Here is a 10926-nt window from a genome sequence, read left to right on the forward strand (position 1 = left end):
TTGTGAACTGTTGAAGTGTAGCTTGCTTGATTGCCATCCCGCGTGCACCTGAATTTGTGAGTGCTCCGGATACTGCAACTTATCATACATCGAACAACGAACGACAAGGATCACTTTCAATTACTTCTGTAGACAATGTTAGAAAGAAACGCGCATACGCTGCTTCATTTATTAATCGCTTCTGCAATGACATCTCTCAGCCCTGCCATTCCATAAGCTGTATAGATGTCTCTTAACCGTCTCCTGAAAGTGATCGTTTTACGATAAGTGCGCTAACACTAAAAAAAAAAATAGCACCGAAACCAAGGTGTTCATTCTGTGGTAATCCAATGGAGCATCTAGTGATAGGTAGAGGACTTTTTCTACGCAAAGAGAAACAAACAAAAATTTCACGAGAAAATACACAGCTACGGAGAAAAATATGTTTGTTACGTGTTAAGCAAACTAACATTTAGGGTTTTTCCTTCAATATTCATACGTTATTGTTACATTTTTACACTGCACGAAGTTAAGTGCCTTGTGGTCAGACATCGCAACTCTCCTATACACGCAAGTTCAGAATCACGCATAGAGAGAGTCAAACTGTGGGAGCATAATCTGTGGTTTTGGCGCATCGCTGACGCATGGTATGGCTAGGCGGAGTGAAAGCGGCTTTATGGAGAGCGGATAAAGATTAATGCGTAGAGATATCAACGGGAGAAGTGTACGTGCGGAAGTGCTTTCGGTCTAAGCCGGACGGAAGGGAACTACAGCCGGGTACAACTTTAGAAGGCAGCGACAGTTGCCCCTCAAAGGCGTATGCACACGAGCTTCCATCAATGGGCGCGCTCACTAGACTGACGTCATGAGCCGGACGTAAGGTGACCTTGCCGATGGAGAAGATGGCACTCCGCGCTTAGATCTGGGCCGAGTCGTGTCAGCGGGACTGTTTCTTTAGTCGCGGAGACCATCAGCTGCCGCGCTTCGGTCATCTAGGCGCGGCCTTTCCTGCCTTATTAAGTTTTTGCCGACAACAGAGACGCTGAATGCAACTTTACCAAAAATGCACAAAAAAAAGCTACGGTTATGAAGTATGGTTTTGTGAGCTGCACTATATATTGCTCCTGCACTTGTCGGCGTGTGCTGCCTTGTGTGCTTAAAGATGGTGTCTACATACTGCCCTGCTTACGTGGGCTGCCTTGACGATAAGCCTTATACTTCTTATGATCAGCTCCTTCCGCTCCGAATGTTGCTACACTAACAATTATGTGTTTCTACGAAACAAAGCAACCTAGAGACTGGTGACGTTTTGTAGTATGAGCACGGTGGAGTGCTTACTCTACAAAGTAGAGTGGCGCCGCCCCTTCAGAAATTGTCATAAATAGTTCTCAAGGCCGATTTCGATATAGAGGAAGTATTTTAATCACGACATCATACACGTAGCTCTCCTCATTGTGACACCAGCCGTGAAAACTCAGTGCCTATTGCGCTGTGCGGCTGAGCTCGAGGTCACGCTTTCGATCCTAGACGCGGCGGCCGCATTCTAATGCGAGAGAACTGAGACGAACTTGAGTACCGTGAATTGGGCGCATCTTTACGAACCCCAGACTTCGAAAAGTTTTCGTACTCCCTCGCTATGGCGTTACCTCATAATCACACTGCAGGTTTGGTACGTAAGAACCACAGAACTTAGTTTTAATTTATTACAATCATAACGCAGTGGAAATACAAAGCTGCCTTAACCTAATACTAAAACTTAGGGAGCATCACAGAATTTCAGCTGTCGAGCAGCGCCTTGGCACTGCACGGGCAATGCCTGCGAAAGGTAAGTGCACTAGTCGCCAAGATACGCCTCGAGCTGTGAGCTAGTGTACTGGCTAGGCTTTGTGGTGGCACGGGCTAACATTCCTGGTATACTGGCCACCAGTGGCGTAGCCAGAAATTTCGTTCGGGGGTGCTCACGTTGCAGCTCGGCCTCCTCCTTAAGAGGAAGCTTTCACTCGGGCGCCCTCATTTAAATACATGTAGAAGGGGAATTCGTTTTTCCCCGCAACCACTGCACCAAATTTGACGAGGCTGTTGCATTTAAAATAAAAACGTAAGTTGTAGTGTCTTTTGGTTTCGAATCTTTCGTTTAGGTGGTCCACTCTTTATAAAAAATTGGCCAAAATCGCTGATTTTCAGAAAACAAAACTATCACGTTTTGAACTCTGTAACTCAACAATGAAAAATGATATCACAATTTTGTGAACTGCGTCTAATAGTACATCCACAGCTGACCAAATCAATCTGTTACACATTAATCTAAAAAAATTTAGTGTTATGGAAATACTGCTTTTTCAGGACCCTTGTACACAACGTAACCAATAAACGTAAGATATAAATTGACATAGCAAGTTTGTGTGCTCTGACTGTTATAATAGTTGCCGTTTACAGAACCGCGATATCTGTTCGTGATGCAAATCGATTATTTTGCAAACGTCGTGCTTGTGCTTTTTCGAACTTTCGAGTTTATCAATATATTTTAAACAAAATGCAGGCCCTAAATCGAAATTCCGCTTCCTACAAACACTAGAATTTAACTTTCTATCTCAAATGCAACAAATTTCATTAAGAGCGACTCAGAGATTACATCAGAAAACCGTTTCTGCGTTTTACATGTATTTGAATAGGCCGCGTCGGAGTTTGGCCCGAGCTAAAGCTTCCTCTTAAACAATTTGGCGAGGGATCAAACACAGGAATAATAACTGCATTGCCATTGCCAAGGTTGATACAAACGAATTCTTAAACGCTATGCACTGCCAAGACAAGTAAAATGGGTATTTTTTCATAAAATAATATACTCGCATATTCTGAAAATTGTGTTCAAAATAACTTATGTTAATGCTTCCGTGTTCTTTGTCTATAAAATAAGTAAAGATGTCACACGAACTTTAGAACTATATCAGTTCAAAACCAGGAAAGCAGTGCATGCCACTGATATGAAAAATGAAAGGCCATGAAATGAACAATTTGACACAAATATCTTAATGAAACATTGTCATTCAAGAACCGTGTTTGCACTCTTGTACATATGCAATAGCCAGTGAAAAATCTCAATGACGCTGTCATTTGTTCCAATGGATTACGCAGGAGCAGCTGTCACCGGTCGTGTATCGTGCGTAATCGCACTGAAATTATAGTCGCAACAGAGAGCACGTATATAAATAGCAGAAGTTCCGCAAGATCCGCGAGGGCGAGTCAAGTGAAAGTGAGCCAATGCGAATATATTACAAACGGGGTACTTCATTTAAAACTATTCTTCGTGAGCATTTAGACATTTGTCCCATTGACTAAGGAGTCGCGTGCTTCCCGTCTCGTAAAACTCCTTGGGTTGCTGCTTCAAAAAGTCTGTAACTGACTCTTTCACGTCATCGTCTGGCACGAATCTGGTTCTCTTGGGCCGGTTTTTTTGGTTGCCCCAACATGTGGATGTCGCAAGGCGACATGTCTAAGCTGTATGGCGGATGTTGCAGCGTTCGCCACTTGAACTTTGCCAGTTTTGTGTTAACCACATCAGCGACGTGGGACAGGCATTGTCGTGGAACAAGATGACCCCGTTCGTCAATTTTCCACGTAGTTTGTTCTTGATTGCGACACGGAGCCGTTCCGGCGTTTCACAATATCGGAAACAATTGATAGCCTCTCAAGATTTAGCAAATTCTTTCAGTAATGGCCCCCGATGATCGAAAAAAAAAAAGTCAACAACACCTTTTCGGCGGAAATGACGGCCTTTGCGTTCTTTAGGCGTGGTAAATTCTAATTGTTTCCACTGTAAGCTTTGCCGCTGTGTTTCAGGTTTGTAGTAATGGCACGTTAGTTCGTCCCCGACCACAACTGCAGACAAGAAGTCGTCACCCTTATCGTGATACCGGATCAGATGAGTCACGGCAGCGCCAAACTTCTCCGTTTTCTGGCGGTGGATCAAGATCTTGGGCCTCCATTGCGCACACAACAGCCGATAACCGAGGTGTTCATGAATTATGGCGTGAACTAAACCGTGACTGATGTTCACACGGTCTGCCAGTTTATCGATGCTTATCCTTTGTTCTTGTCTCATCTGCTCATCAACCTTTGAAATTGTGTGGGGGGTGATTGCACGATGGCTTCGGCCTGGTCTTGGAATGTCCTTGCAACTTTCCCGTCCTTCTTTGAACCGTTTGCTCCAACGCTTTACAGTGGCCAATGAAATACAATGTTCAAACGTATACGGCAAGCCACACGGCGCCAATTTTTTATTTTTGGAAACACATTCAGTTGTAGAAAACCTCACTACACCACGCTGTTCAACTTCTGAAGCGTCCATTACGTCACGCAAACATGTTCAACCCATTGTACGAGAGCATTAAATAACCTTTATCCTCACACTTGCGTGTCACTTTTGTAAATGACAGATAATTGTGTGCTACGCGCATGCCTCGCAGATAATTAACCGAACCGTTATTGCGCGGGGTGGGTAGCTCACTTTCACTTGACTCGCCCTCGTTCATTGGAAATGCGAAGATACAATGGAATATACAAATGCTTGATAGAGGGCAAGAAAATGTCACTGGAAAGAAAGTTTGCTGCACGTGTACACAAAACCACGCAACAAGATATTTAAATATACGTATAACTTTCCAATAAATCTACGTATCTAAGAAACATTCACTGTATATATTGTGTCAGACAAGGCAAATAAAGATGTTGCGCAATCATAGATTCACAGAATCCTAGATTCCACCCCCATTCCATCCACTCCCCCCGATGTATCACGCGTGACGGAAGGCGGCGCGCTTCCTTCCCGCTTTTCTCCCTTACGCACACAAGACTGAGCCACCATCGTCACCTCACCTATTCCACCCCCACCCCCCTACGCTTTCACTCGCACATACAGCATGCGGCGCGCGGTCGCGATGTTATCGCCCTTGGACTTCATACGAAACATGAGGCCAATAGCCGCAGCAGGAATGCGCCTGGAGTGTCCATATAATTTCTATCGCAATAATATAATAAGGGTATCCGGAAACTGAAGCGTCCCGTGGTCGATTACTTCCCGCAAAAAGCAGAAGTAACAAAATTGAACTTTCACCATACGACAATACGCTGTGCCGCAACAATGTTTTGTTTTTTTAATTTTTCTTCCGTGTGGCGGGGGTACCGAAATGAAAAAAAAAACGCGTAGGAAAGCATGTTGGCCACAATCGAATGCCTACTTTGGGCACCTAATGTGGCTACGGAAAGAATATCGAAGAAAACATGAGACGCTTGGTCCACCGAGAACCATGCGCATACTGCTTGGTATCCTGCACCGGCGAGACAGGACTTTCCGGAGAGGTTGCGCTCAAGTGAACACGGGGCAATCCGTCGAGTCCCCACAGTGGTGGCGGCGAGCGACCATTGTTTCTTTTTCTCGTCTGCTAGACAGAAAGCACCCAAAACTCTGCCAGGCCAAAATCCACTCAGCCAGAGCAAACCGAACGCGCACCGAAGGGCGCCGTGCGGTGGTCGAGGCAACACGAGAAAAACGTGTGCGCTCTTGCTAGCTCTGGCAGCCCGCGAGTAGGGTAGCGAAAAGAAAAGAAAATTGAAGAGGCTCAATGTGTCCTCACGAATAAAAGTAAAATTTAAAAAAAAATAAATAAGAACGTAGTTACCTTGGCTGGCTTTAGTGTCTCCACGTGGATGTTCTGGCGTAGGTGAAAAAGATGTTGATTTTTTATGTGACATGACGGCTCAAATAAACCACCACAACCTTTCGTCTCATCGGACCTCACTCCGTGCTTTGTCAACTTTTCTGCTAGTGTGTTGATTTGGCTTGTCTCGTTAATATGTTCCGATGTAAGACTTTAGAAAAGTCAACAGACTTTTGGCGTCAAATGTTTATAACAACATTAAACCCACAAAGTTCCGCAATTGAAAATATAAAGCACAACTTTGGAAATGTCAGTGCACTTTTCACATGAAGAGTTTATGAGATTTATACCCATAAAGTTTCGGAATTGACATCTACGCACTCCATAGCTTCCGCGGCCTAAGCGAGATGCCGCGGCGAGCCCGCTCGCCGTCAAAACGCCCTTCGCCGTGAAATGTCTTTTCGAGCGTGAAAAAGACATTCTAGATCAAATCCAGAATGGTTTCCGGCGCCGGGGGTTGCTTTGGTCGGCGTGCATGGACAGCACGAAAAAATTTTGGGGGAGGGGGCTGAAGCCCCATAAGGCCCCCCCCCCCCCCCCCTGGGTACGCCCCTGCTGGCCACCTAAGGTGTAAAGAGAAGCGTCACGCCTCTCTATTCCGCAAAGCACACAAATGGGGCGACGGATCACGGGCAAGGCGCAGAGACGACTCCAGCGTTGGTATCAACGAAATTATGTGTTATGTTTCAAGCTGGGTGATTCCACGAGATATCAACACGGGTCAAAAAATTCATATTTTAGATTTCATTGAATATTTTATATTTTATGCGCATATCACTCGGTAGCACTAAAGTGAACGTGGTTCCTTTTTTAAATGAATACTTTAGGAGGAAAAAAATGACCAGATTCTTCAGTGTGGAGGTGCCTGTGTTATGCTCAAGGCATTTTCACAAATTCACAACGATGTAAAATACAATATGTTACAGCTACAAGGAATACATTCTTGTGCGTAAAACCTAGACGTAAAGAAGGGTCAGCCAGCACTGTTTGAGCCTTCCGTGGAAAACGGAAGTGTTTTAGAAAAATTCCCTAATTTGGTACAATCTTCAAAAGTTGCTATATTTACGATTTTTTATCAACTAAACCAATCCATGTAGCCTCTTAAAATTCGCTGCACAGTGAGACCTTAACTTAGTCAATAATTGTGCTGAATATTCTTGCTGTATCACAAATTACCATTTCTAGAATTCGCCTCAAATTTGAAGTTTTGAGTCAAATGTAGGCTATTTAAAAATCAAAATAAAAAAAACCCCATCGTAAATTTTTCTCAAAATCTCGTAAACAACTGTTCACAGGTACGTGGAAAAGAATATTAAAAAACATGTTGCATTATTTTGTTTGTAATCACAATACAGCTGGTAGAAATGAGAGCTTTGCCAGAATGCAGCAAGGTGCTAAGAAAAAGGGACATCGGGGTAAAAAGAGCGTGCCTAAGGCTCTGACTTGCCTAAACTTGACCGTGATTGCGACGTAAAGGCAGTTTTGGTAAACTAGAATTATTTTTTCAACCACGCCGTTCTAAGGTGTCTGAATTTTCGACATAAATTCGTGGAGTTGTGCTTCTCCTCGGCCATCATTGGCGCCTATACTTAGTTCATGCTTTCAGATGCGGCGGCTGTAAAAATCGTCTCTTTTGATCGTGTTGGTAGAGTGTAGCAGAATAGGTAGTGAATCCACGGGAGGCGGTGGCAGAAGGATCAAGTGAAGTAAATACATTGAAATTTTTTGGCAGTGCGGCCGCCGCCTTAACCAGAATAAGCTATGAACACTCCCGTTGTTTCGGATGCGCTGCCGTCTGCCGTCTACTCAAGAGCTGCCTTCTGCTCGACAACTCCGATATTAGACACCGTGTTCCCTGTTTCGGAAGCAATGGTTTAGTTTATGGTTTTTCAGGTATAGTTGGCGTCCAAATTATTGCCCCAGCGATGGCGCTCTTTGGGTAACACAAGCTAATCTCGAACGTCATGCTCTTGCTGATTGCAACTGCCGGAAGCAATCGGGGAGCCAGTAATATGTCGTAGGTACCATCCCTTAAACACCACCTATAGGTGATGGCACAGTTATGTTACATATTATCAAAAAAGGAATTTGGATTAGCTACGGAATCAATCTAGTACACCTTAATTTTCGCCTCCACTTCGTTCAGGTAGGAGCTCTTATTTTTACGTCTGCTTGTATCAGGCGTGAACGACCTCGAAACAGACGACAGGCCAGTTTTGTGCTGAGGGTTCTGCGCACATCCCACAGTCGTCATTCATCATAGACAAGTGCTAACAGTGTTCGCAGTAGTTTTGAGGTGTGAGTAGAGGTGCGATGGCTCACTGTTACAGCGGTGACAGGGTCTTTTGTGCAGATTACTTGAAGGTGCACAAAAAGAAAATACCACTTCAAAGAAATTTCCGCAAGGTTGGAGACATTGGTGTATCTGCACTGCAGAAACTCTTGCCGCGAGCTGCCCGCCATGCACAGGATGACGACCAGTTATGCCAAAATTGCTTCCGGCGACTAAAAGAAATGCTCTATTTTTCCGATGCTTCCCCTGCTGAAACAGCTGATGAATTCTTACCGGAAGACGAACTGGGAGGTAGAAAGGAGTGTCTACATCCACTTGAAACTTTGCCTCACATCCATCAGCAGAAGTCGGATTCGCGACTAAGGAACTTTCGCCCGGTGCTAAAGCAAATTCAACTCGGTGGCACTGCAAGGTCGAAATCTCACTTCGTAGAGCGCAAGCGCCATTTGGACCCCTCAGGTACGAAATGCGGCGTGTGCACCGAATGGTTTACCAACTTTAAGAAAGCCTATGACATGTGCTCTTCGTATCAAGAGCGAATGCGCTTGTTGACTCTGCTGCCAAGCCAACTGGAGCGCCGAAAAGTTCAAGCTCTCATTCCAAATTTGCCAGCCTACATGATATACAAATCCCGACGTTGGCGTGAGAAACGTGGAATATGGTCAGCACCAGACGCACCTGAGAGATCACGGTTGAACCCATCAGACGTCCAGACCGCTGTGGACTATTATACCAAAGACGAATATGCATGTTCTCGGCAGAGTCCCAACAAAAAGGATGTAGTATCTGTTTCGATTAATGGGAACAAACAGTATGCTGCCAAGAGGTTCATGACCCGCTCGGTACGGGAGACATATCGTCTCTTTAAGGAAGCCAATCCAGATACACCTATTGGGCTCTCAAAGTTTTATTCTCTCCGGCCGAAATGGGTTCTTCTTGCTCCACAACAACAAGTGTGCCTTTGCATATATTGTGCCAATGCCACACAGTGTGTTTCCGCGCTAGAAGAGCTCACTGAAGGTGCCTACACAATTACCCACCTCAAAGAACTATGTCTTTGCACCTCGCCCACGACTGATTGTTTCCTGGGTGATTGTGATTATTGTGCAAATCAGGATGCTTTAACTACTACAACTTTGGGAATCCCTGAAGAGACAGAGGTAAACTATGCGGTATGGCAAAATGGCGACCTCGTCAAAAAGACAGCACAGGCTACTACCTTTCTGCGGGAGCTTGGAGTATGGCTTGTCAAGTGGATCAACCATGATTACATAAGGGGAATTCAAGCATCAGCAATACACGATGCCAAACGGAATCAACAGCACGGATCCCGTGTCTTTCACTTTGACTTTGCAGAGAATTGGACAGCTGTTGTACCGAACGAGGTACAATCATACCATTGGCACAAAAAACAGGTCTCGCTATTTACGTGTGTCGTCACGAGTAGAGGATCCACTCAGTGTTTTGCTGTCATCAGTGAAGACGTATGTCATGATGCTGCGCACGCTTGCTTTGCACTGGAAAAAATCTGTGAGTGCATGAAAGAAGAACTCCAGCTTAACGAACATGTTACATACGTGTCTGACGGCGCCAGTAGCCATTTCAAAAACAAGTATCAGCTTTACGAGCTGTCACAGAAGGAGCACGCGTCAACGAAGTGGCTTTTTTCGACCACAGGACATGGCAAAAACGCTTGCGATGGCGTTGGTGGCTTAGTAAAGCACCAAGCCTCGCTCTATAATCTCAGAGCAGACAACACTACCGTCATTAGGTCAGCCTCTGAAATGGTGGCGCAGATGACCGCAACGCTGAAAAACGTAAAACTGCTCTATGCAGATGCGGAGGAAGTAGGGAAGTTTCGGCGCCTCAAAAAGAACCAGTGGAAATCTTTGCCACGTGTTCCAGGCATACGATCTTGGCACATTTGGTTAAGCGAGCCTGACGCCAGCAATTGCGATCGCGTTGTATTAGTGTCTCGCACTGCTGCAGGTAATTGGAAAAGGATCACGCCTTTCTCAGCGTATACATCGGCTATGCTCGAAGTTCCTTGTGCCCTCTACCTGCCTCCATGTTAGAGCACTTCAATGAGGCATATGCGGATCATCAACAAGTGTACACCGACGGGTCAGTAAGTCAACAGGGAAGCAACTGTGCCACTGCGTATTGGATTCGCTTCATTAGAACTGCGTGATTTGGCCCTCTGAATCAGTTGGTCCCATAGAAAAATGTGGAAATAGCTGCTAGTACTGCAGCGTGTCGTAAACTGAAGACGTGTTCTCAGCACGCTATCATCGTTTAGCATTCGTCAGTGGCGCTTCAACAACTATCCCATGCATTGTATACCAGCAAGTTTGGCCGAGAGTTCTTCTGGTCCTGCCAATACTTCAATGAAGAAATAAATGCTCTACTTGAGGTTTGCACAGAAGGCAATTTCCTTATGAGTGCGTGAAACAGGTAATGTTTCCCAAAAGACCCAAGTATCTGAAAGAGAAAGTGTCGGGCTTCTTTCCAGCTTTTTTACGAAACTGAACTTTCCGACAAGTGGTGATCCTTAGGAACTGTGAACTTTTCATTATATAGTAATCTAACAGTTCCTTTTTTTTCTTTTTCTTCAGAGGCGGTAAAATAAGCAATCGCTGGCACTATATACCAGCTAACCCTGTCATAACCAGCACCATCGCTACTCTCACCACCACCTCTTAGGTTGTATAATGACGTTCATGTAATGACCAGTACGACATTTACAGAGGCATTTACCTGCTGTGCATTCTGTTACCTGTGTACATTCATACAGAGTTAACCGTTAATTCTGTAGCCCACAAATAAATACAAACCTACATTAACAGAAGGCACAAATTATCTACGCTGCAAGGTGCAGGCACTTGCTGTTAAATAAGATAAGCCACTTAATAGTTAAGTTGACGCTTTTTTATTCCCATA

Source organism: Dermacentor variabilis, chromosome 4, assembly GCF_050947875.1.
Source record: "Dermacentor variabilis isolate Ectoservices chromosome 4, ASM5094787v1, whole genome shotgun sequence".
Taxonomy (NCBI): Eukaryota; Metazoa; Arthropoda; class Arachnida; order Ixodida; family Ixodidae; genus Dermacentor; species Dermacentor variabilis.